We start from the raw sequence: 22,944 nt of genomic DNA on the forward strand, positions 1-22,944 counted from the left end.
GTTGGAACCCATTTGTTTACTAAATGGATGACTGGACGGAGACACTGTCCACAGCGAGTTCAAGATGGAACTTTGCGGCAGTGGTTCGTCCCAGTGTGGAAGGACCTTGAAGCAGCTCTGCTAGGCCGTTTCTGTCTCTCTGTGCAATAACAGGTCACGTTTTGTGTTTTCCCGCAAACATGCCCCTGATGGTATGTTGAAAGTTGCTGACTTCTCAAACGTCTGTCATATTTCGAGATATTTTCTTTTCTACCTGACGGGCACCACTTTTCATTCTTTTGAGCCGAAATAGCTCAGTTGGGAGAGCGTTAGACTGAAGATCTAAAGGTCCCTTGTCCGATCCCGGTTTTCGGCAGCGTTGAACTAGTGTTTTGGGGACACATGGTTAGAAATGCTGTTCGGGTTTGTCACCAAATTCCCTATGAAGATCCCGGGTTTCGGCAGCATTGAACTAGTGTTTTGGGGACACATGGTTAGAAATGCTGGTCGGGTTTGCCACCAAATTCCCTATGAAGTTCCGTTGGAACCCATTTGTTTACTAAATGGATGACTGGACGGAGACACTGTCCACAGCGAGTTCGAGATGGAACTTTGCGGCAGTGGTTCGTCCCAGTGTGGAAGGACCTTGAAGCAGCTCTGCTAGGCCGTTTCTGTCTCTCTGTGCAATAACAGGTCACGTTTTGTGTTTTCCCGCAAACATGCCCCTGATGGTATGTTGAAAATTGCTGACTTCTCAAACGTCTGTCATATTTCGAGATATTTTCTTTTCTACCTGACGGGCACCACTTTTCATTCTTTTGAGCCGAAATAGCTCAGTTCGGAGAGCGTTAGACTGAAGATCTAAAGGTCCCTGGTCCGATCCCAGGTTTCGGCAGCGTTGAACTAGTGTTTTGGGGACACATGGTTAGAAATGCTGGTCGGGTTTGTCAACAAATTCCTTATGAAGTTCCGTTGGAACCCATTTGTTTACTAAATGGATGACTGGACGGAGACACTGTCCACAGCGAGTTCAAGATGGAACTTTGTGGCAGTGGTTCATCCCGGTGTGGAAGGACCTTCGAGCAGCTCTGCTGGGCCGTTTCTGTCTCTCTCTGCAGCAACAGTTGAAGTTTTTTCTTTTCCCGCAAACATGTCCCTAATGCTATGTTGAAAGTTTCTGACTTCTGAAATGTCTGTCATTTTTTCAAGATGTTTTGATTTCTGCCTGATGGGTACCACTTTTTATTCTTTTGAGCCGAAATAGCTCAGTTGGGAGAGCATTAGTCTGTCATATTTCGAGATATTTTCTTTTCTGCCTGGCGGGCACCACTCTTCATTCTTTTGAGCCGAAATAGCTCAGTTGGGAGAGCGTTAGACTGAAGATCTAAAGGTCCCTGGTTTGATCCCGGGTTTCGGCAGCATTGAACTAGTGTTTTGGGGACACATGGTTAGAAATGCTGGTTGGGTTTGTCACCAAATTCCCTATGAAGATCCCGGGTTTCGGCAGCATTGAACTAGTGTTTTGGGGACACATGGTTAGAAATGCTGTTCGGGTTTGTCACCAAATTCCCTATGAAGATCCCGGGTTTCGGCATTATTGAACTAGTGTTTTGGGGACACATGGTTAGAAATGCTAGTCGGGTTTGTCACCAAATTCCCTATGAAGATCCCGGGTTTCGGCAGCATTGAACTAGTGTTTTGGGGACACATGGTTAGAAATGCTGGTCGGGTTTGTCACCAAATTCCCTGTGAAGTTCCGTTGGAACCCATTTGTTTACTAAATGGATGACTGGATGGAGACACTGTCCACAGGGAGTTCTTGATGGAACTTTGTGGCAGTGGTTCATCCCGGTGTGGAAGGACCTTCGAGCAGCTCTGCTGGGCCGTTTCTGTCTCTCTCTGCAGCAACAGTTGAAGTTTTTTCTTTTCCCGCAAACATGTCCCTAATGCTATGTTGAAAGTTGCTGACTTCTCAAACGTCATTTTTTCAAGATGTTTTGATTTCTACCTGACAGGTACCACTTTTTATTCTTTTGAGCCGAAATAGCTCAGTTGGGAGAGCATTAGACTGAAGATCTAAAGGCCCCGGGTTTCGGCAGCATTGAAATGGTGTTTTGGGGACACATGGTTAGAAATGCTGGTCGGGGTTGTCACCAAATTCCCTGTGAAGTTCCGTTGGAACCCATTTGTTTCACCGTTGGTTATTTTTTTACTTAATGGATAACTGGACGGAGACAATGTCCACAGGGAGTTCATGATGGAACTTTGCGGCAGTGGTTCGTCCCGGTGTGGAAGGACCTTCGAGCAGTTCTGCTAGGCCGTTTCTGTCGCTCTCTGCAGCAACAGGTAATGTTTTGTGTTTTCCCGCAAACATGTCCCTAATGCTATGTTGAAAGTTGCTGACTTCTGAAATGTCTGTCATTTTTTCAAGACGTTTTGATTTCTGCCTGACGGGTACCACTTTTTATTCTTTTGAGCCGAAATAGCTCAGTTGGGAGAGCATTAGTCTGTCATATTTCGAGATATTTTCATTTCTGCCTGACGGGCACCACTTTTCATTGTTTTGAGCCAAAATAGCTCAGTTGGGAGAGCGTTAGACTGAAGATCTAAAGGTCCCTGGTTCGATCCCGGGTTTCGGCAGCATTGAACTAGTGTTTTGGGGACACATGGTTAGAAATGCTGTTCGGGTTTGTCACCAAATTCCCTATGAAGATCCCGGGTTTCGGCAGCGTTGAACTAGTGTTTTGGGGACACATGGTTAGAAATGCTGGTCGGGTTTGTCACCAAATTCCCTGTGAAGTTCCGTTGGAACCCATTTGTTTACTAAATGGATGACTGGACGAAGACACTGTCCACAGCGAGTTCAAGATGGAACTTTGCGGCAGTGGTTCGTCCCAGTGTGGAAGGACCTTGAAGCAGCTCTGCTAGGCCGTTTCTGTCTCTCTGTGCAATAACAGGTCACGTTTTGTGTTTTCCCGCAAACATGCCCCTGATGGTATGTTGAAAGTTGCTGACTTCTCAAACGTCTGTCATATTTCGAGATATTTTCTTTTCTGCCTGGCGGGCACCACTTTTCATTCTTTTGAGCCGAAATAGCTCAGTTGGGAGAGCGTTAGACTGAAGATCTGAAGGTCCCTTCTTCGATCCCGGGTTTCGGCAGCATTGAACCAGTGTTTTGGGGACACATGGTTAGAAATGCTGGTCGGGTTTGTCACCAAATTCCCCATGAAGATCCCAGGTTTCGGCAGCATTGAACTAGTGTTTTGGGGACACATGGTTAGAAATGCTGGTCGGGTTTGTCACCAAATTCCCTATGAAGTTCCGTTGGAACCCATTTGTTTACTAAATGGATGACTGGACGGGACACCACGTCACGGGAGTTCTTGATGGAACTTTGTGGCAGTGGTTCATCCCGGTGTGGAAGGACCTTCGAGCAGCTCTGCTGGGCCGTTTCTGTCTCTCTCTGCAGCAACAGTTGAAGTTTTTTCTTTTCCCGCAAACATGTCCCTAATGCTATGTTGAAAGTTGCTGACTTCTGAAATGTCTGTCATTTTTTCAAGATGTTTTGATTTCTGCCTGATGGTTACCACTTTTTATTCTTTTGAGCCGAAATAGCTCAGTTGGGAGAGCATTAGTCTGTCATATTTCGAGATATTTTCTTTTCTGCCTGACGGGCACCACTTTTCATTCTTTTGAGCCGAAATAGCTCAGTTGGGAGAGCGTTAGACTGAAGATCTAAAGGTCCCTGTTTCAATCCTGGGTTTCGGCAGCATTGAATTAATGTTTTGGGGACACATGGTTAGAAATGCTGGTCGGGTTTGTCACCAAATTCCCTATGAAGATCCCGGGTTTCGGCAGCATTAAACTAGTGATTTGGGGACACATGGTTAGAAATGCTGGTCGGGTTTGTCACCAAATTCCCTATGAAGATCCCGGGTTTCGGCAGCATTGAACTAGTGTTTTGGGGACACATGGTTAGAAATGCTGGTCGGGTTTGTCACCAAATTCCCTATGAAGTTCCGTTGGAACCCATTTGTTTACTAAATGGATGACTGGACGGAGACACTGTCCACAGGGAGTTCTTGATGGAACTTTGTGGCAGTGGTTCATCCGGTGTGGAAGGACCTTCGAGCAGCTCTGCGGGCCGTTTCTGCTCTCTCTGCAGCAACAGTTGAAGTTTTTTCTTTTCCCGCAAACATGTCCCTAATGCTATGTTGAAAGTTGCTGACTTCTGAAATGTCTGTCATTTTTTCAAGATGTTTTGATTTCTGCCTGATGGTTACCACTTTTTATTCTTTTGAGCCGAAATAGCTCAGTTGGGAGAGCATTAGTCTGTCATATTTCGAGATATTTTCTTTTCTGCCTGACGGGCACCACTTTTCATTCTTTTGAGCCGAAATAGCTCAGTTGGGAGAGCGTTAGACTGAAGATCTAAAGGTCCCTGTTTCAACCTGGGTTTCGGCAGCATTGAATTAATGTTTTGGGGACACATGGTTAGAAATGCTGGTCGGGTTTGTCACCAAATTCCCTATGAAGATCCCGGGTTTCGGCAGCATTAAACTAGTGATTTGGGGACACATGGTTAGAAATGCTGGTCGGGTTTGTCACCAAATTCCCTATGAAGATCCCGGGTTTCGGCAGCATTGAACTAGTGTTTTGGGGACACATGGTTAGAAATGCTGGTAGGGTTTGTCACCAAATTCCCTGTGAAGTTTCGTTGGAACCCATTTGTTTACTAAATGGATGACTGGACGGAGACACTGTCCACAGGGAGTTCTTGATGGAACTTTGTGGCAGTGGTTCATCCCGGTGTGGAAGGACCTTCGAGTAGCTCTGTTGGGCCGTTTCTGTCTCTCTCTGCAGCAACAGTTGAAGTTTTTCTTTCCCGCAAACATGTCCCTAATGCTATGTTGAAAGTTGCTGACTTCTGAAATGTCTGTCATTTTTCAAGACGTTTTGATTTCTGCCCTGACGGGTACCACTTTTTAGTCTTTTGAGCCGAAATAGCTCAGTTGGGAGAGCATTAGTCTGTCATATTTCGAGATATTTTCTTTTCTGCCTGACGGGCACCACTTTTCACCTTTTGAGCCGAAATAGCTCAGTTGGGGAGCGCTTAGACTGAACATCTAAAGGTCCCTGGTTCGATCCCGGTTTCGGCAGCATTGAACTAGTGTTTTGGGGACACATGGTTAGAAATGCTGTTCTGGTTTGTCACCAAATTCCCTATGAAGATCCCGGGTTTCGGCAGCATTGAACTAGTGTTTTGGGGACACATGGTTAGAAATGCTGGTCGGGTTTGTCACCAAATTCCTAGTGAAGTTCCGTTGGAACCCATTTGTTTACTAAATGGATGACTGGACGGAGACACTGTCCACAGCGAGTTCATGATGGAATTTTGCGGCAGTGGTTCGTCCCGTGTGGAAGGACCTTCGAACAGCTCTGCTAGGCCGTTTCTTGTTCTCTTCTGTGCAATAACAGGTCACGTTTTGTGTTTTCCCGCATACATGCCCCTGATGGTATGTTGAAAGTTGCTGACTTCTCAAACGTCTGTCATATTTCGAGATATTTTCTTTTCTGCCTGGCGGGCACCACTTTTCATTTTTTTGAGCCGAAATAGCTCAGTTGGGAGAGCGTTGGACTGAAGATCTGAAGGTCCCTGGTTCGATCCAGGGTTTCGGCAGCATTGAACCAGTGTTTTGGGGACACATGGTTAGAAATGCTGGTCGGGTTTGTCACCAAATTCCCCATGAAGATCCCGGGTTTCGGCAGCATTGAACTAGTGTTTTAGGGGACACATGGTTAGAAATGCTTTTCGGGTTTGTCACCAAATTCCCTATGAAGATCCCGGGTTTCGGCAGCATTGAACTAGTGTTTTGGGGACACATGGTTAGAAATGCTGGTCGGGTTTGTCACCAAATTCCCTATGAAGTTCCGTTGGAACCCATTTGTTTACTAAATGGATGACTGGACGGAGACACTGTCCACAGGGACTTCTTGATGGAACTTTGTGGCAGTGGTTCATCCCGGTGTGGAAGGACCTTCGAGTAGCTCTGCTGGGCCGTTTCTGTCTCTCTCTGCAGCAACAGTTGAAGTTTTTTCTTTTCCCGCGAACATGTCCCTAATGCTATGTTGAAAGTTGCTGACTTCTGAAATGTCTGTCATTTTTTCAAGACGTTTTGATTTCTGCCTGACGGGTACCACTTTTTATTCTTTTGAGCCGAAATAGCTCAGTTGGGAGAGCATTAGTCTGTCATATTTCGAGATATTTTCTTTTCTGCCTGACGGGCACCACTTTTCATTGTTTTGAGCCGAAATACCTCAGTTGGGAGAGCGTTAGACTGAAGATCTAAAGGTCCCTGGTTCGATCCTGGGTTTCGGCAGCATTGAACTAGTGTTTTGGGGACACATGGTTAGAAATGCTGTTCGGGTTTGTCACCAAATTCCCTATGAAGATCCCGGGTTTCGGCAGCATTGAACTAGTGTTTTGGGGACACATGGTTAGAAATGCTGGTCGGGTTTGTCACCAAATTCCCTATGAAGTTCCGTTGGAACCCATTTGTTTACTAAATGGATGACTGGACGGAGACACTGTCCACAGGGAGTTCATGATGGAACTTTGCGGCAGTGGTTCGTCCCGGTGTGGAAGGACCTTCGAACAGCTCTGCTAGGCCGTTTCTGTCTCTCTGTGCAATAACAGGTCACGTTTTGTGTTTTCCCGCAAACATGCCCCTGATGGTATGTTGAGAGTTGCTGACTTCTCAAACGTCTGTCATATTTCGAGATATTTTCTTTTCTACCTGACGGGCACCACTTTTCATTCTTTTGAGCCGAAATACCTCAGTTGGGAGAGCGTTAGACTGAAGATCTAAAGGTCCCTGGTTCAATCCCGGGTTTTGGCAGCGTTGAACCAGTGTTTTGGGGACACATGGTTAGAAATGCTGGTCGGGTTTGTCACCAAATTCCCCATGAAGATCCCAGGTTTCGGCAGCATTGAACTAGTGTTTTGGGGACACATGGTTAGAAATGCTGGTCGGGTTTGTCACCAAATTCCCTATGAAGTTCCGTTGGAACCCATTTGTTTACTAAATGGATGACTGGACGGAGACACTGTCCACAGGGAGTTCTTCTGGAACTTTGTGGCAGTGGTTCATCCCGGTGTGGAAGGACCTTCGAGCAGCTCTGCTGGGCCGTCTTGCTCTCTCTGCAGCAACAGTTGAAGTTTTTTCTTTTCCCGCAAACATGTCCCTAATGCTATGTTGAAAGTTGCTGACTTCTGAAATGTCTGTCATTTTTCAAGATGTTTTGATTTCTGCCTGATGGTTACCACTTTTATTCTTTTGAGCCGAAATAGCTCAGTTGGGAGAGCATTAGTCTGTCATATTTCGAGATATTTTCTTTTCTGCCTGACCGGGCACCACTTTTCATTCTTTTGAGCCAAAATAGCTCAGTTGGGAGAGCGTTCGACTGAAGATCTAAAGGTCCCTGTTTCAATCCTGGCATTCGGCAGCATTGAATTAATGTTTTGGGGACACATGGTTAGAAATGCTGGTCGGGTTTGTCACCAAATTCCCTATGAAGATCCCGGGTTTCGGCAGCATTAAACTAGTGATTTGGGGACACATGGTTAGAAATGCTGGTCGGGTTTGTCACCAAATTCCCTATGAAGATCCCGGGTTTCGGCAGCATTGAACTAGTGTTTTGGGGACACATGGTTAGAAATGCTGGTCGGGTTTGTCACCAAATTCCCTGTGAAGTTTCGTTGGAACCCATTTGTTTACTAAATGGATGACTGGACGGAGACACTGTCCACAGGGAGTTCTTGATGGAACTTTGTGGCAGTGGTTCATCCCGGTGTGGAAAAACCTTCGAGTAGCTCTGCTGGGCAGTTTCTGTCTCTCTCTGCAGCAACAGTTGAAGTTTTTTCTTTTCCCGCAAACATGTCCCTAATGCTATGTTGAAAGTTGCTGACTTCTGAAATGTCTGTCATTTTTTCAAGACGTTTTGATTTCTGCCTGACGGGTACCACTTTTTATTCTTTTGAGCCGAAATAGCTCAGTTGGGAGAGCATTAGACTGAAGATCTAAAGGTCCCTGGTTCGATCCCGGTTTTCGGCAGCATTGAACCAGTGTTTTGGGGACACATGGTTAGAAATGCTGTTCGGGTTTGTCACCAAATTCCCTATGAAGATCCCGGGTTTCGGCAGCATTGAACTAGTGTTTTGGGGACACATGGTTAGAAATGCTGGTCGGGTTTGTCACCAAATTCCCTATGAAGTTCCGTTGGAACCCATTTGTTTACTAAATGGATGACTGGACGGAGACACTGTCCACAGGGAGTTCATGATGGAACTTTGCGGCAGTGGTTCGGTCCCGTGTGGAAGGACCTTCGAACAGCTCTGCTAGGGCCGTGCTTGTCTCTCTGTGCAATAACAGGTCACGTTTTGTGTTTTCCCGCAAACATGCCCCTGATGGTATGTTGAGAGTTGCTGACTTCTCAAACGTCTGTCATATTCTCGAGATATTTTCTTTTCTACCTGACGGGCACCACTTTTCATTCTTTTGAGCCGAAATACCTCAGTTGGGAGAGCGTTAGACTGAAGATCTAAAGGTCCCTGGTTCAATCCCGGGTTTCGGCAGCGTTGAACCAGTGTTTTGGGGACACATGGTTAGAAATGCTGGTCGGGTTTGTCACCAAATTCCCTATGAAGTTCCGTTGGAACCCATTTGTTTACTAAATGGATGACTGGACGGAGACACTGTCCACAGGGAGTTCTTCATGGAACTTTGTGGCAGTGGTTCATCCCGGTGTGGAAGGACCTTCGAGCAGCTCTGGCTGGGGCGCCTTTTCTGTTCTCTCTCTGCAGCAACAGTTGAAGTTTTTCTTTTCCCGCAAACATGTCCCTAATGCTATGTTGAAAGTTGCTGACTTCTGAAATGTCTGTCATTTTTCAAGATGTTTTGATTTCTGCCTGATGGTTACCACTTTTTATCTTTTGGCGCGAAATAGCTCAGTTGGGAGAGCATTAGTCTGTCATATTTCGAGATATTTTCTTTTCTGCCTGACGGGCACCACTTTTCATTCTTTTGAGCCAAAATAGCTCAGTTGGGAGAGCGTTAGACTGAAGATCTAAAGGTCCCTGTTTCAATCCTGGGTTTCGCAGCATTGAATTAATGTTTTGGGGACACATGGTTAGAAATGCTGGTCGGGTTTGTCACCAAATTCCCTATGAAGATCCCGGGTTTCGCAGCATTAAACTAGTGATTTGGGGACACATGGTTAGAAATGCTGGTCGGGTTTGTCACCAAATTCCCTATGAAGATCCCGGTTTCGCAGCATTGAACTAGTGTTTTGGGGACACATGGTTAGAAATGCTGGTCGGGTTTGTCACCAAATTCCCTGTGAAGTTTCATTGGAACCCATTTGTTTACTAAATGGATGACTGGACGGAGACACTGTCCACCGGGAGTTCTTGATGGAACTTTGTGGCAGTGGTTCATCCCCGGTGTGGAAGGACCTTCTCGAGTAGCTCTGCTGGGCCGTTTCTGTCTCTCTCTGCAGCAACAGTTTGAAGTTTTTCTTTTCCCGCAAACATGTCCCTAATGCTATGTTGAAAGTTGCTGACTTCTGAAATGTCTGTCATTTTTTCAAGACGTTTTGATTTCTGCCTGATGGTTACCACTTTTTATTCTTTTGAGCCGAAATAGCTCAGTTGGGAGAGCATTAGTCTGTCATATTTCGAGATATTTTCTTTTCTGCCTGACGGGCACCACTTTTCATTCTTTTGAGCCGAAATAGCTCAGTTGGGAGAGCGTTAGACTGAAGATCTAAAGGTCCCTGTTTCAAATCCTGGGTTTCGGCAGCATTGAACTAGTGTTTTGGGGACACATGGTTAGAAATGCTGGTCGGGTTTGTCACCAAATTCCCTATGAAGATCCCGGGTTTCGGCAGCATTAAACTAGTGATTTGGGGACACATGGTTAGAAATGCTGGTCGGGTTTGTCACCAAATTCCCTATGAAGATCCCGGGTTTCGGCAGCATTGAACTAGTGTTTTGGGGACACATGGTTAGAAATGCTGGTCGGGTTTGTCACCAAATTCCTTGTGAAGTTTCGTTGGAACCCATTTGTTTACTAAATGGATGACTGGAGGGAGACACTGTCCAAGGGAGTTCTTGATGGAACTTTGTGGCAGTGGTTCATCCCGGTGTGGAAGGACCTTCGAGTAGCTCTGTTGGGCCGTTTCTGTCTCTCTCTGCAGCAACAGTTGAAGTTTTTCTTTCCCGCAAACATGTCCCTAATGCTATGTTGAAAGTTGCTGACTTCTGAAATGTCTGTCATTTTTCAAGACGTTTTGATTTCTGCCTGACGGGTACCACTTTTTATTCTTTTGAGCCGAAATAGCTCAGTTGGGAGAGCATTAGTCTGTCATATTTCGATATATTTTCTTTTCTGCCTGACGGGCACCACTTTTCCCTCTTTTGAGCCGAAATAGCTCAGTTGGGAGAGCGTTAGACTGAACATCTAAAGGTCCCTGGTTCGATCCCGGGTTTCGGCAGCATTGAACTAGTGTTTTGGGGACACATGGTTAGAAATGCTGTTCGGGTTTGTCACCAAATTCCCTATGAAGATCCCGGGTTTCGGCAGCATTGAACTAGAGTTTTGGGGACACATGGTTAGAAATGCTGGTCGGGTTTGTCACCATATTCCCTATGAAGTTCCGTTGGAACCCATTTGTTTACTAAATGGATGACTGGACGGAGACACTGTCCACAGGGAGTTCATGATGGAACTTTGCGGAAGTGGTTCGTCCCGGTGTGGAAGGACCTTCGAACAGCTCTGCTAGGCCGTTTCTGTCTCTCTGTGCAATAACAGGTCACGTTTTGTGTTTTCCCGCAAACATGCCCCTGATGGTATGTTGAGAGTTGCTGACTTGTCAAACGTCTGTCATATTTCGAGATATTTTCTTTTCTACCTGACGGGCACCACTTTTCATTGTTTTGAGCCAAAATAGCTCAGTTGGGAGAGCGTTAGACTGAAGATCTAAAGGTCCCTGGTTCAATCCCGGGTTTCGGCAGCGTTGAACTAGTGTTTTGGGGACACATGGTTAGAAATGCTGTTCGGGTTTGTCACCAAATTCCCTATGAAGATCCCGGTTTCGCAGCATTGAACTAGTGTTTTGGGGACACATGGTTAGAAATGCTGTTCGGGTTTGTCACCAAATTCCCTATGAATATCCCGGTTTCGGCAGCATTGAACTAGTGTTTTGGGGACACGGTTAGAAATGCTGGTCGGGTTTGTCACCAAATTCCCTATGAAGATCCCAGGTTTCGGCAGCATTGAACTAGTGTTTTGGGGACACATGGTTAGAAATGCTGGTCGGGTTTGTCACCAAATTCCCTGTGAAGTTTCGTTGGAACCCATTTGTTTACTAAATGGATGACTGGACGGAGACACTGTCCACAGGGAGTTCTTGATGGAACTTTGTGGCAGTGGTTCATCCCGGTGTGGAAGGACCTTCGAGCAGTTCTGCTGTGCCGTTTTCTGTCTCTCTCTGCAGCAACAGTTGAAGTTTTTCTTTTCCGCAAACATGTCCCTAATGCTATGTTGAAAGTTGCTGACTTCTGAAATGTCTGTCATTTTTCAAGACGTTTTTGATTTCTGCCTGATGGTTACCACTTTTTATTCTTTTGAGCCGAAATAGCTCAGTTGGGAGAGCATTAGTCTGTCATATTTCGAGATATTTTCTTTTCTGCCTGACGGGCACCACTTTTCATTCTTTTGAGCCGAAATAGCTCAGTTGGGGAGAGCGTTAGACTGAAGATCTAAAGGTCCCTGTTTCAATCCTGGTTTCGGCAGCATTGAATTAATGTTTTGGGGACACATGGTTAGAAATGCTGGTCGGGTTTGTCACCAAATTCCCTATGAAGATCCCGGTTTCGGCAGCATTAAACTAGTGATTTGGGGACACATGGTTAGAAATGCTGGTCGGTTTGTCACCAAATTCCCTATGAAGATCCCGGTTTCGGCAGCATTGAACTAGTGTTTTGGGGACACATGGTTAGAAATGCTGGTCGGGTTTGTCACCAAATTCCCTGTGAAGTTTCGTTGGAACCCATTTGTTTACTAAATGGATGACTGGACCGGAGACACTGTCCACAGGGACTTCTTGATGGAACTTTGTGGCAGTGGTTCATCCCGGTGTGGAAGGACCTTCGAGTAGCTCTGCTGGGCCGTTTCTGTCTTCTCTGCAGCAACAGTTGAAGTTTTTTCTTTTCCGCGAACATGTCCCTAATGCTATGTTGAAAGTTGCTGACTTCTGAAATGTCTGTCATTTTTCAAGACGTTTTGATTTCTGCCTGACGGTACCACCTTTTTATTCTTTTGAGCCGAAATAGCTCAGTTGGGAGAGCATTAGTCTGTCATATTTCTCGAGATATTTTCTTTTCTGCCTGACCGGGCACCACTTTTCATTGTTTTGGCGCGGAAATACCTCAGTTGGGAGAGCGTTAGACTGAAGATCTAAAGGTCCCTGGTTCGATCCTGGGTTTCGGCAGCATTGAACTAGTGTTTTGGGGACACATGGTTAGAAATGCTGTTCGGGTTTGTCACCAAATTCCCTATGAAGATCCCGGGTTTCGGCAGCATTGAACTAGTGTTTTGGGGACACATGGTTAGAAATGCTGGTCGGGTTTGTCACCAAATTCCCTATGAAGTTCCGTTGGAACCCATTTGTTTACTAAATGGATGACTGGACGGAGACACTGTCCACAGGGAGTTCATGATGGAACTTTGCGGCAGTGGTTCGTCCCGGTGTGGAAGGACCTTCGAACAGCTCTGCTAGGCCGTTTCTGTCTCTCTGTGCAATAACAGGTCACGTTTTGTGTTTTCCCGCAAACATGCCCCTGATGGTATGTTGAGAGTTGCTGACTTCTCAAACGTCTGTCATATTTCGAGATATTTTCTTTTCTACCTGACGGGCACCACTTTTCATTCTTTTGAGCCGAAATAGCTCAGTTGGGAGAGCGTTAGACTGAAGATCTAAAGGTCCCTGTTTCAATCCTGGGTTTCGGCAGCATTGAATTAATGTTTTGGGGACACATGGTTAGAAATGCTGGTCGGGTTTGTCACCAAATTCCCTATGAAGATCCCGGGTTTCGGCAGCATTAAACTAGTGATTTGGGGACACATGGTTAGAAATGCTGGTCGGGTTTGTCACCAAATTCCCTATGAAGATCCCGGGTTTCGGCAGCATTAAACTAGTGATTTGGGGACACATGGTTAGAAATGCTGGTCGGGTTTGTCACCAAATTCCCTATGAAGATCCCGGGTTTTGGCAGCATTGAACTAGTGTTTTGGGGACACATGGTTAGAAATGCTGGTCGGGTTTGTCACCAAATTCCCTGTGAAGTTTCGTTGGAACCCATTTGTTTACTAAATGGATGACTGACGGCGGAGACACTGTCCACAGGGAGTTCTTGATGGAACTTTGTGGCAGTGGTTCATCCCGGTGTGGAAGAACTCCGAGTAGCTCTGCTGGGCCGTTTCTGTCTCTCTCTGCAGCAACAGTTGAAGTTTTTCTTTTCCCGCAAACATGTCCCTAATGCTATGTTGAAAGTTGCTGACTTCTGAAATGTCTGTCATTTTTTCAAGACGTTTTGATTTCTGCCTGACGGGTACCACTTTTTATTCTTTTGAGCCGAAATAGCTCAGTTGGGAGAGCGTTAGACTGAAGATCGGAAGGTCCCTGGTTCGATCCCGGTTTTCGGCAGCATTGAACCAGTGTTTTGGGGACACATGGTTCACACTATCCATTGGAATGGGTTGATAAAGCTTACAAAACAGCCCTGAATAAACCCCGGTCACACTTGCTAAAGAAAAACAAGAAAAAAAAAAGCGTTTTTCTGTCACTTGTATCACCACAACTCCCCTCTCTCACATACCATACGTCCTGTTTTTTAAAAACATTGGCATATTTTAAAATCGGATCCTGAACTTTCACATGTTATGAACGATTTGCCGCTCTTTGTATATAAACGTGAGAAGAATCTTAGAGATCTTCTAGTTCATGCTGATTTTGCGAGATATAAGCCAAGAAGAGCTTCGCAAAAGAGTATTAAGCCCATTACCTACTGGCAACTATCGTTGTGGAGGGTGTGCACAATGCAACAACACCTATAAGACACAGAACTTTCGCCATCCTCACAACAAGATTTTTCCAATTAAGAGTGTCATCACTTGTGCCTCAACTCATATAGTGTACATTTTGATGTGTCCGTGTGGTCTGGTGTATGTAGGTAAAACCACAAGGCAGTTAAAACAACGCATCAGCGAACATAAGAGTTCGATTCGTAGAAACGACCGGGATTACCCGGTTGCGGTACACTTCAATGATCATAAACATGACATCTCATCACTGCGCTTTTGTGGTATTGAACAAGTTAGTCTTCCAAAAGGAAAGGGAGAAATCATGACTTGCTACTAAAAAGACGCGAGGCATTTTGGATATTTACTTTGCAGACGCTATAGCGCCAAAGGTCTAAATGATGAATTTAATCTCAACATTATGTTGGGCTAATTTGATATTGATATATATGTTCCTTTTTACCTCCTTTTTTCCTAGTTATGATTAGTTTATCTTCAGAAAACTTCCTATTGTGGACTGTTACAATATAATCTAATAGAGTCTAATTAGTGTGATGATCCACTCTTTGAATGGACTATGTCCTCTTTGATTGCGTAAGCCAAATTAATGGGCTATGATATTGTACTGATCATCCATTATTTTCAAGTGTATTGAGTGGCACTTATATATATATTTTTCAAATTCCCTATGAAGATCCCGGGTTTCGCAGCATTGAACTAGTGTTTTGGGGACACATGGTTAGAAATGCTGGTCGGGTTTGACACCAAATTCCCTATGAAGATGCGGGGTCGCAGGTTTCCCCCGCATTGAACTAGTGTTTTGGGGACACATGGTTAGAAATGCTGGTCGGGTTTGTCACCAAATTCCCTGTGAAGTTTCGTTGGAACCCATTTGTTTACTAAATGGATGACTGGGACGGAGACACTGTCCACAGGGAGTTCTTGATGGAACTTTGTGGCAGTGGTTCACCCCCGTGTGGAAGGACCTTCGAGTAGCTCTGCTGGGCCGTTTCTGTCTCTCTCTGCAGCAACAGTTGAAGTTTTTTCTTTTCCCGCAAACATGTCCCTAATGCTATGTTGAAAGTTGCTGACTTCTGAAATGTCTGTCATTTTTTCAAGACGTTTTGATTTCTGCCCGGACGGTACCACTTTTTATTCTTTTGAGCCGAAATAGCTCAGTTGGGAGAGCATTAGTCTGTCATATTTTGAGATATTTTCTTTTCTACCTGACGGGCACCACTTTTCATTCTTTTGAGCCGAAATAGCTCAGTTGGGAGAGCGTTAGACTGAAGATCTAAAGGTCCCTGGTCCGATCCCGGTTTTCGGCAGCGTTGAACTAGTGTTTTGGGGACACATGGTTAGAAATGCTGGTTGGGTTTGTCACCAAATTCCCTATGAAGTTCCGTTGGAACCCATTTGTTTACTAAATGGATGACTGGACGGAGACACTGTCCACAGCGAGTTCAAGATGGAACTTTGCGGCAGTGGTTCGTCCCAGTGTGGAAGGACCTTGAAGCAGCTCTGCTAGGCCGTTTCTGTCTCTCTGTGCAATAACAGGTCACGTTTTGTGTTTTCCCGCAAACATGCCCCTGATGGTATGTTGAAAGTTGCTGACTTCTCAAACGTCTGTCATATTCGAGATATTTTCTTTTCTGCCTGGCGGGCACCACTTTTCATTCTTTTGAGCCGAAAGAGCTCAGTTGGGAAGCGTTAGACTGAAGATCTGAAGGTCCCTGTTTCGATCCGGGTTTCGGTAGCATTGAACTAGTGTTTTGGGGACACATGGTTAGAAATGTGGTGGGTTTGTCACCAAATTCCCTATGAAGATCCGGTTTTTGGCAGCATTGAACTAGTGTTTTGGGGACACATGGTTAGAAATGCTGGTCGGGTTTGTCACCAAATTCCCTATGAAGTTCCGTTGGAACCCATTTGTTTACTAAATGGATGACTGGACGGAGACACTGTCCACAGCGAGTTCAAGATGGAACTTTTGCGGCAGTGGTTGCGTCCCGGTTTGTAAAAGGACCTTCAAGCAGCTCTGCTAGGCCGTTTCTGTCTCTCTGTGCAATAACAGGTAACGTTTTATGTTTTCCCGCAAACATGCCCCTGATGGTATGTTGAAAGTTGCCCGACTTCTCAAACGTCTGTCATATTTCGAGATATTTTCTTTTCTACCTGACGGGCACCACTTTTCATTCTTTTGAGCAAAAATAGCTCAGTTGGGAGAGCGTTGGACTGAAGATCTAAAGGTCCCTGGTTCTATCCGGGGTGTTTGGCAGCATTGAACTGGTGTTTTGGCCTCTTGAGCCAAAATAGCTCAGTTGGGAGAGATTTATTCTGAAGATTTAAAGGTCCCTGGTTTGATCCCTTGTTTCGGCAGCATTAAACTAGTGTTTTGGGGACACATGGTTAGAAATGCTGGTCGGGTTTGTCACCAAATTCCCTGTGAAGTTCCGTTGGAACCCATTTGTTTACTAAATGGATGACTGGACGGAGACACTGTCCACAGGGAGTTCTTGATGGAACTTTGTGGCAGTGGTTCATCCCGGTGTGGAAGGACCTTCGAGCAGCTCTGCTGGGCCGCCTTCTCTCTCTGCAGCAACAGTTGAAGTTTTTTCTTTTCCCGCAAACATGTCCCTAATGCTATGTTGAAAGTTGCTGACTTCTGAAATGTCTGTCATTTTTTCAAGATGTTTTGATTTCTACCTGACGGGTACCACTTTTTATTCTTTTGGGCGAAATAGCTCAGTTGGGAGAGCATTAGTCTGTCATATTTTGAGATATTTTCTTTCTTTCTACCTGACGGGCACCACTTTTCATTCTTTTGAGCGAAATAGCTCAGTTGGGAGAGCGTTAGACTGAAGATCTAGAGGTCCCTGGTTCAATCTCCGGTTTCGGCAGCATTGAACTAGTGTTTTGGGGACACATGGTTAGAAATGCTGGTCGGGTTTGTCACCAAATTCCCTATGAAGTTCCGTTGGAACCCATTTGTTTACTAAATGGATGACTGGACGGAGACACTGTCCACAGGGGAGTTCATGATGGAACTTCGGCAGTGGTTCGTCCCAGTGTGGAAGGACCTTGAAGCAGCTCTGCTAGGCCGTTTCTGTCTCTCTGTGCAACAACAGGTAACGTTTTTGTGTTTTCCCGCCCAAACATGCCACTGATGGTATGGTGAAAGTTGCTGACTTCTCAAACGTCTGTCATATTTCGAGATATTTTCTTTTCTGCCTGGCGGGCACCACTCTTCATTCTTTTGAGCCGAAAAAGCTCAGTTGGGAGAGCGTTAGACTGAAGATCTAAAGGTCCCTGGTTTGATCCGGGGTTTCGGTAGCATTGAACTAGTGTTTTGGGGACACATGGTTAGAAATGCTGGTTGGGGTTTGTCACCAAATTCCCTATGAAGATCCGGGGTTTCGGCAGCATTGAACTAGTGTTTTGGGGACACATGGTTAGAAATGCTGGTCGGGTTTGTCACCAAATTCCTATGAAGTTCCTTAACCCATTTGTTTACTAAAAGATGACTGGATGGAGACATGTCCACAAGTTCAAGATGAACTTTTGGAGTGGTTCGCGTGTGAAGGACCTTCAAGACTCTGTAGGCTTTGTTCTTGCAATAACAGGTAACTTTATTTTTCCGCAAACACCTGATGTATTTGAAAGTTCTACTTCTCAAATTGTCATATTTCGAGATATTTTCTTTCTACCTGACGGGCACCACTTTCATTCTTTTGAGCAAAAATACTAGTTGGGAGAGTTATGAAGATCTAAAGGTCCCTGGTTCTATCCGGGTGTTTGGCAGCATTGAACTGGTGTTTTGGGCCTCTTGAGCCAAAATAGCCCAGTTGGGAGAGATTTATTCTGAAGATTTAAAGGTCCCTGGTTTGATCCCTTGTTTCGCAGCATTAAACTAGTGTTTTGGGGACACATGGTTAGAAATGCTGGTCGGGTTTGTCACCAAATTCCCTGTGAAGTTCCGTTGGAACCCATTTGTTTACTAAATGGATGACTGGACAGAGACACTGTCCACAGGGAGTTCTTGATGGAACTTTGTGGCAGTGGTTCATCCCGGTGTGGAAGGACCTTCGAGCAGCTCTGCTGGGCCGTTTCTGTCTCTCTCTGCAGCAACAGTTGAAGTTTTTTCTTTTCCCGCAAACATGTCCCTAATGCTATGTTGAAAGTTGCTGACTTCTGAAATGTCTGTCATTTTTTCAAGATGTTTTGATTTCTACCTGACGGGTACCACTTTTTATTCTTTTGAGCCGAAATAGCTCAGTTGGGAGAGCATTAGTCTGTCATATTTCGAGATATTTTCTTTTCTACCTGACGGGCACCACTTTTCATTCTTTTGAGCTGAAATAGCTCAGTTGGGAGAGCGTTAGACTGAAGATCTAAAGGTCCCTGGTTCAATCTCGGGTTTCGGCAGCATTGAACTAGTGTTTTGGGGACACATGGTTAGAAATGCTGGTCGGGTTTGTCACCAAATTCCCTATGAAGTTCCGTTGGAACCCATTTGTTTACTAAATGGATGACTGGACGGAGACACTGTCCACAGGGAGTTCATGATGGAACTTTGCGGCAGTGGTTCGTCCCAGTGTGGAAGGACCTTCGAGCAGCTCTGCTAGGCCGTTTCTGTCTCTCTCTGCAGCAACAGGTAACGTTTTGTGTTTTCCCGCAAACATGCCACTGATGGTATGGTGAAAGTTGCTGACTTCTCAAACGTCTGTCATATTTCGAGATATTTTCTTTTCTGCCTGGCGGGCACCACTCTTCATTCTTTTGAGCCGAAATAGCTCAGTTGGGAGAGCGTTAGACTGAAGATCTAAAGGTCCCTGGTTTGATCCCGGGTTTCGGCAGCATTGAACTAGTGTTTTGGGGACACATGGTTAGAAATGCTGGTTGGGTTTGTCACCAAATTCCCTATGAAGATCCCGGGTTTCGGCAGCATTGAACTAGTGTTTAAATTTTCATAACAGTTTTTGGGACACATGGTTAGAAATGCTGGTGGGTTTGTCACCAAATTCTGTGAATTCCTTGGAACCCATTTGTTTACTAAATGGATGACTGGATGGAGACACTGTCCACAGGGGAGTTCTATGGAACTGCGGCGTCGTCCCAGTGTGCGCGACCTTCGGTTTGGCCCTTCTGTCTCTCTGCAGCAACAGGTAACGCTTTTGTGTTTTCCCCAAACATGCCACTGATGGTAGGTGAAAGTTGCTGACTTCTCAAACGCTGTCATATGATATTTTCTTCTCCTGGCGGCACCACTCTTATTCTTTTGAGCCAAGCCAGTTGGGAGACTAGACTGAAACTAAGGCCTGGTTTGATCCCGGTTTCGCAGCATTGAACTAGTGTTTGGGGGACATGTGAAATGCTGGTTGGGTTTGTCACCAAATTCCCTATGAAATCGGTTTTGCGCATTAAGGTTTTGGGGACACATGGTTAGAAATGCTGTCGGGTTTGTCACCAAATTCCCTATGAAGATCCCGGGTTTCGGCAGCATTGAACTAGTGTTTTGGGGACACATGGTTAGAAATGCTGGTCGGGTTTGTCACCAAATTCCCTATGAAGATCCCGGGTTTCGGCAGCATTGAACTAGTGTTTTGGGGACACATGGTTAGAAATGCTGGTCGGGTTTGTCACCAAATTCCCTGTGAAGTTCCGTTGGAACCCATTTGTTTACTAAATGGATGACTGGATGGAGACACTGTCCACAGGGAGTTCTTGATGGAACTTTGTGGCAGTGGTTCATCCCGGTGTGGAAGGACCTTCGAGCAGCTCTGCTGGGCCGTTTCTGTCTCTCTCTGCAGCAACAGTTGAAGTTTTTTCTTTTCCCGCAAACATGTCCCTAATGCTATGTTGAAAGTTGCTGACTTCTGAAATGTCTGTCATTTTTTCAAGATGTTTTGATTTCTACCTGACAGGTACCACTTTTTATTCTTTTGAGCCGAAATAGCTCAGTTGGGAGAGCATTAGACTGAAGATCTAAAGGCCCCGGGTTTCAGCAGCATTGAAATGGTGTTTTGGGGACACATGGTTAGAAATGCTGGTCGGGGTTGTCACCAAATTCCCTGTGAAGTTCCGTTGGAACCCATTTGTTTCACCGTTGGTTATTTTTTTACTTAATGGATAACTGGACGGAGACAATGTCCACAGGGAGTTCATGATGGAACTTTGCGGCAGTGGTTCGTCCCGGTGTGGAAGGACCTTCGAGCAGTTCTGCTAGGCCGTTTCTGTCGCTCTCTGCAGCAACAGGTAATGTTTTGTGTTTTCCTGCAAACATGCCCCTGATGGTATGGTGAAAGTTGCTGACTTCTGAAACGTCTGTCATATTTCGAGATATTTTCTTTTCTGCCTGACGGGCATCACTTTTCATTCTGTTGAGCCGAAATAGCTCAGTTGGGAGAGTGTTAGACTGAAGATTTAAAGGTCCCTGGTTCGATCCCGGGTTTCGGCAGCATTGAACTAGTGTTTTGGGGACACATGGTTAGAAATGCTGTTCGGGTTTGTCACCAAATTCCCTATGAAGATCCTGGGTTTCGGCAGCATTGAACTAGTGTTTTGGGGACACATGGTTAGAAATGCTGGTCGGGTTTGTCACCAAATTCCCTATGAAGTTCCGTTGGAACCCATTTGTTTACTAAATGGATGACTGGACGGAGACACTGTCCACAGCGAGTTCAAGATGGAACTTTGCGGCAGTGGTTCGTCCCGGTGTGGAAGGACCTTCAAGCAGCTCTGCTAGGCCGTTTCTGTCTCTCTGTGCAATAACAGGTAACGTTTTATGTTTTCCCGCAAACATGCCCCTGATGGTATGTTGAAAGTTGCCCGACTTCTCAAACGTCATATTTCGAGATATTTTCTTTTCTACCTGACGGGCACCACTTTTCATTCTTTTCAGCCAAAATAGCTCAGTTGGGAGAGATTTATTCTGAAGATTTAAAGGTCCCTGGTTTGATCCCTTGTTTCGGCAGCATTAAACTAGTGTTTTGGGGACACATGGTTAGAAATGTTGGTCCGGTTTGTCACCAAATTCCCTATGAAGTTCTGCTGGAACCCATTTGTTTACTAAATGGATGACTGGACGGAGACACTGTCCACAGGGAGTTCTTGATGGAACTTTGCGGCAGTGGTTCGTCCCGGTGTGGAAGGACCTTCGAGCAGCTCTGCTGGGCCATTTCTGTCTCTCTCTGCAGCAACAGTTGAAGTTTGTTGTTTTCCTGCGAACATGCCCCTGATGGTATGTTGAAAGTTGCTGACTTCTGAAACGTCTGTCATATTTCGAGATATTTTCTTTTCTCCCTGACGGGCACCACTTTTTATTCTTTTGAGCCGAAATAGCTCATTTGGGAGAGCGTTATACTGAAGATCTAAAGGTCCCTGGTTTGATCCGCACAATTAGCCGCTGCACGGCCAATACATTGACACTAGAAACAGTTTATAAATTACATATATAAGGACAGAATTTGTATTGTTTGTTGGTCATAGCGGTGTCTGTTAGAAGTTACCTCGCTCGTTAGCCGCTGAACCACAGCAGAATGCAGGCAGAGCGAGCAGCCGCCAGCTATTGACCCGTGCAGGACTTCATTGTGAGCGGACTGTTTAGAGACGATGTGACCGGCAGGTAACGTTAACTGGTCCCTAACGCAAACAAGGTCATATCAGAAGCCAATCTGCAGCCAAACTTAATTTCACTGTGCAGCAGAAACCCTCTCAGGTGAAAATAATATCACTTAATTTCATTAAAAGTCAATGACATGTAGGTTGAAAGTTCATAATGACACCTATTTATTGAATCAAAACTTTACACAACACCTCAATAGATTCCACTGACTCCACCGATTCCTGCCATATCCACATCACCCTTAAACCCGAAGCCATCTCCAGCTCCTCCACATCCCATCATCCAGCCTTGCTCTTCCTTCTTCCTTCCTCCAGCAACAAACTTGTGTTTGTGCAAACTTATTGTTTCAACCTAGCCCTGTGGATCTGCCATTGCTCTGGCCGCAGACTATGCTACATGAGGACCGGAAGTGGGTGGCTGAAGCCCTGTTTTGGGTAAATGGCAAAGGAAAGCTAGAGCTGAAGGACAGCCTACAGCTGTGGTACAACCCTCAACCTCCAACTGTCGTATACCATCAGGCTCCCACTCCAGACAGGTTCTTCTCCCACCAGCTCCTGGTCTGGATGCCCTACAGGCTGTGGAAGCTACGCCTCCAGTGCACAAACCCTACATGTGTCGGGCATCAGTTGTGTGGTGGTGGACTGCACAGGAGGGAGCGACAGGTGCTGGACATCAACAGCTACTACAACATGGTCACAGAGACCCTTATCTGCCCCAAGTGCAGGTCCAGCTACCTGTCCTGGGGACACACCGTGCTGCAGCAGTTAGACCATTGGTCCGAGTTCAGGGTCATCCTCACACGCAAGTAATTATTTTGCGCTAATATTCACTTATGTTTTAACTTTTTAAGACCTTTGACAGTATTTCCTACAAAAAGTTGACCTGAAAATGATGCTTGAATTCATGTTTTTTTCCTCTTCAGACATGCCTGTGACATACGTGTCATTCGTTTGTTGCATGAGAGGACTCTGAGGAATGGACCAGTACGGCTCATAGGTCAATTGAAGGATAACCACAGCGAGGAGTGGTTACAGCAGGTGGATCAGTACACCTCAGAGTGTATGGGGTTTCTTAACAAGCCCGGCCTCCAACAGCTGACATTTCAGGAACCTCCAGCACTTGTGGAAGTGCCGAGCTACAAGTGGCTCCTCACTGTGTACAGCAAGGACATCCTCAGCAGGCTGGACGGCAACAAGGCAG

General features: G+C 45.6%; 9 non-coding genes across 9 annotated transcripts; all 9 read left to right on the top strand.

The window, feature by feature from the left end:
- Positions 1–1,324: 1,324 nt before the first annotated feature.
- trnaf-gaa lies at positions 1,325–1,397 on the top strand. The gene has a single exon. It is a non-coding gene; the product is annotated as a tRNA-Phe (tRNA).
- A 1,149-nt stretch (positions 1,398–2,546) lies between these two features.
- Positions 2,547–2,619, top strand: trnaf-gaa. Its single transcript has one exon. It is a non-coding gene; the product is annotated as a tRNA-Phe (tRNA).
- A 2,357-nt stretch (positions 2,620–4,976) lies between these two features.
- On the top strand, positions 4,977–5,138 carry trnad-guc. The gene is made up of 2 exons: positions 4,977–5,013; positions 5,104–5,138. It is a non-coding gene; the product is annotated as a tRNA-Asp (tRNA).
- A 2,882-nt stretch (positions 5,139–8,020) lies between these two features.
- Positions 8,021–8,093, top strand: trnaf-gaa. The gene has a single exon. It is a non-coding gene; the product is annotated as a tRNA-Phe (tRNA).
- Positions 8,094–10,460: 2,367 nt separating this feature from the next.
- trnaf-gaa lies at positions 10,461–10,533 on the top strand. Its single transcript has one exon. It is a non-coding gene; the product is annotated as a tRNA-Phe (tRNA).
- Positions 10,534–10,979: 446 nt separating this feature from the next.
- Positions 10,980–11,052, top strand: trnaf-gaa. The gene has a single exon. It is a non-coding gene; the product is annotated as a tRNA-Phe (tRNA).
- A 1,311-nt stretch (positions 11,053–12,363) lies between these two features.
- On the top strand, positions 12,364–12,531 carry trnad-guc. The gene is made up of 2 exons: positions 12,364–12,400; positions 12,496–12,531. It is a non-coding gene; the product is annotated as a tRNA-Asp (tRNA).
- Positions 12,532–18,903: 6,372 nt separating this feature from the next.
- On the top strand, positions 18,904–18,976 carry trnaf-gaa. The gene has a single exon. It is a non-coding gene; the product is annotated as a tRNA-Phe (tRNA).
- Positions 18,977–20,504: 1,528 nt separating this feature from the next.
- trnaf-gaa lies at positions 20,505–20,577 on the top strand. Its single transcript has one exon. It is a non-coding gene; the product is annotated as a tRNA-Phe (tRNA).
- Positions 20,578–22,944: the final 2,367 nt, after the last annotated feature.

The sequence above is a fragment of the Perca fluviatilis genome, chromosome 10 (genome assembly GCF_010015445.1).
Source record: "Perca fluviatilis chromosome 10, GENO_Pfluv_1.0, whole genome shotgun sequence".
Lineage (NCBI taxonomy): Eukaryota > Metazoa > Chordata > Actinopteri > Perciformes > Percidae > Perca > Perca fluviatilis.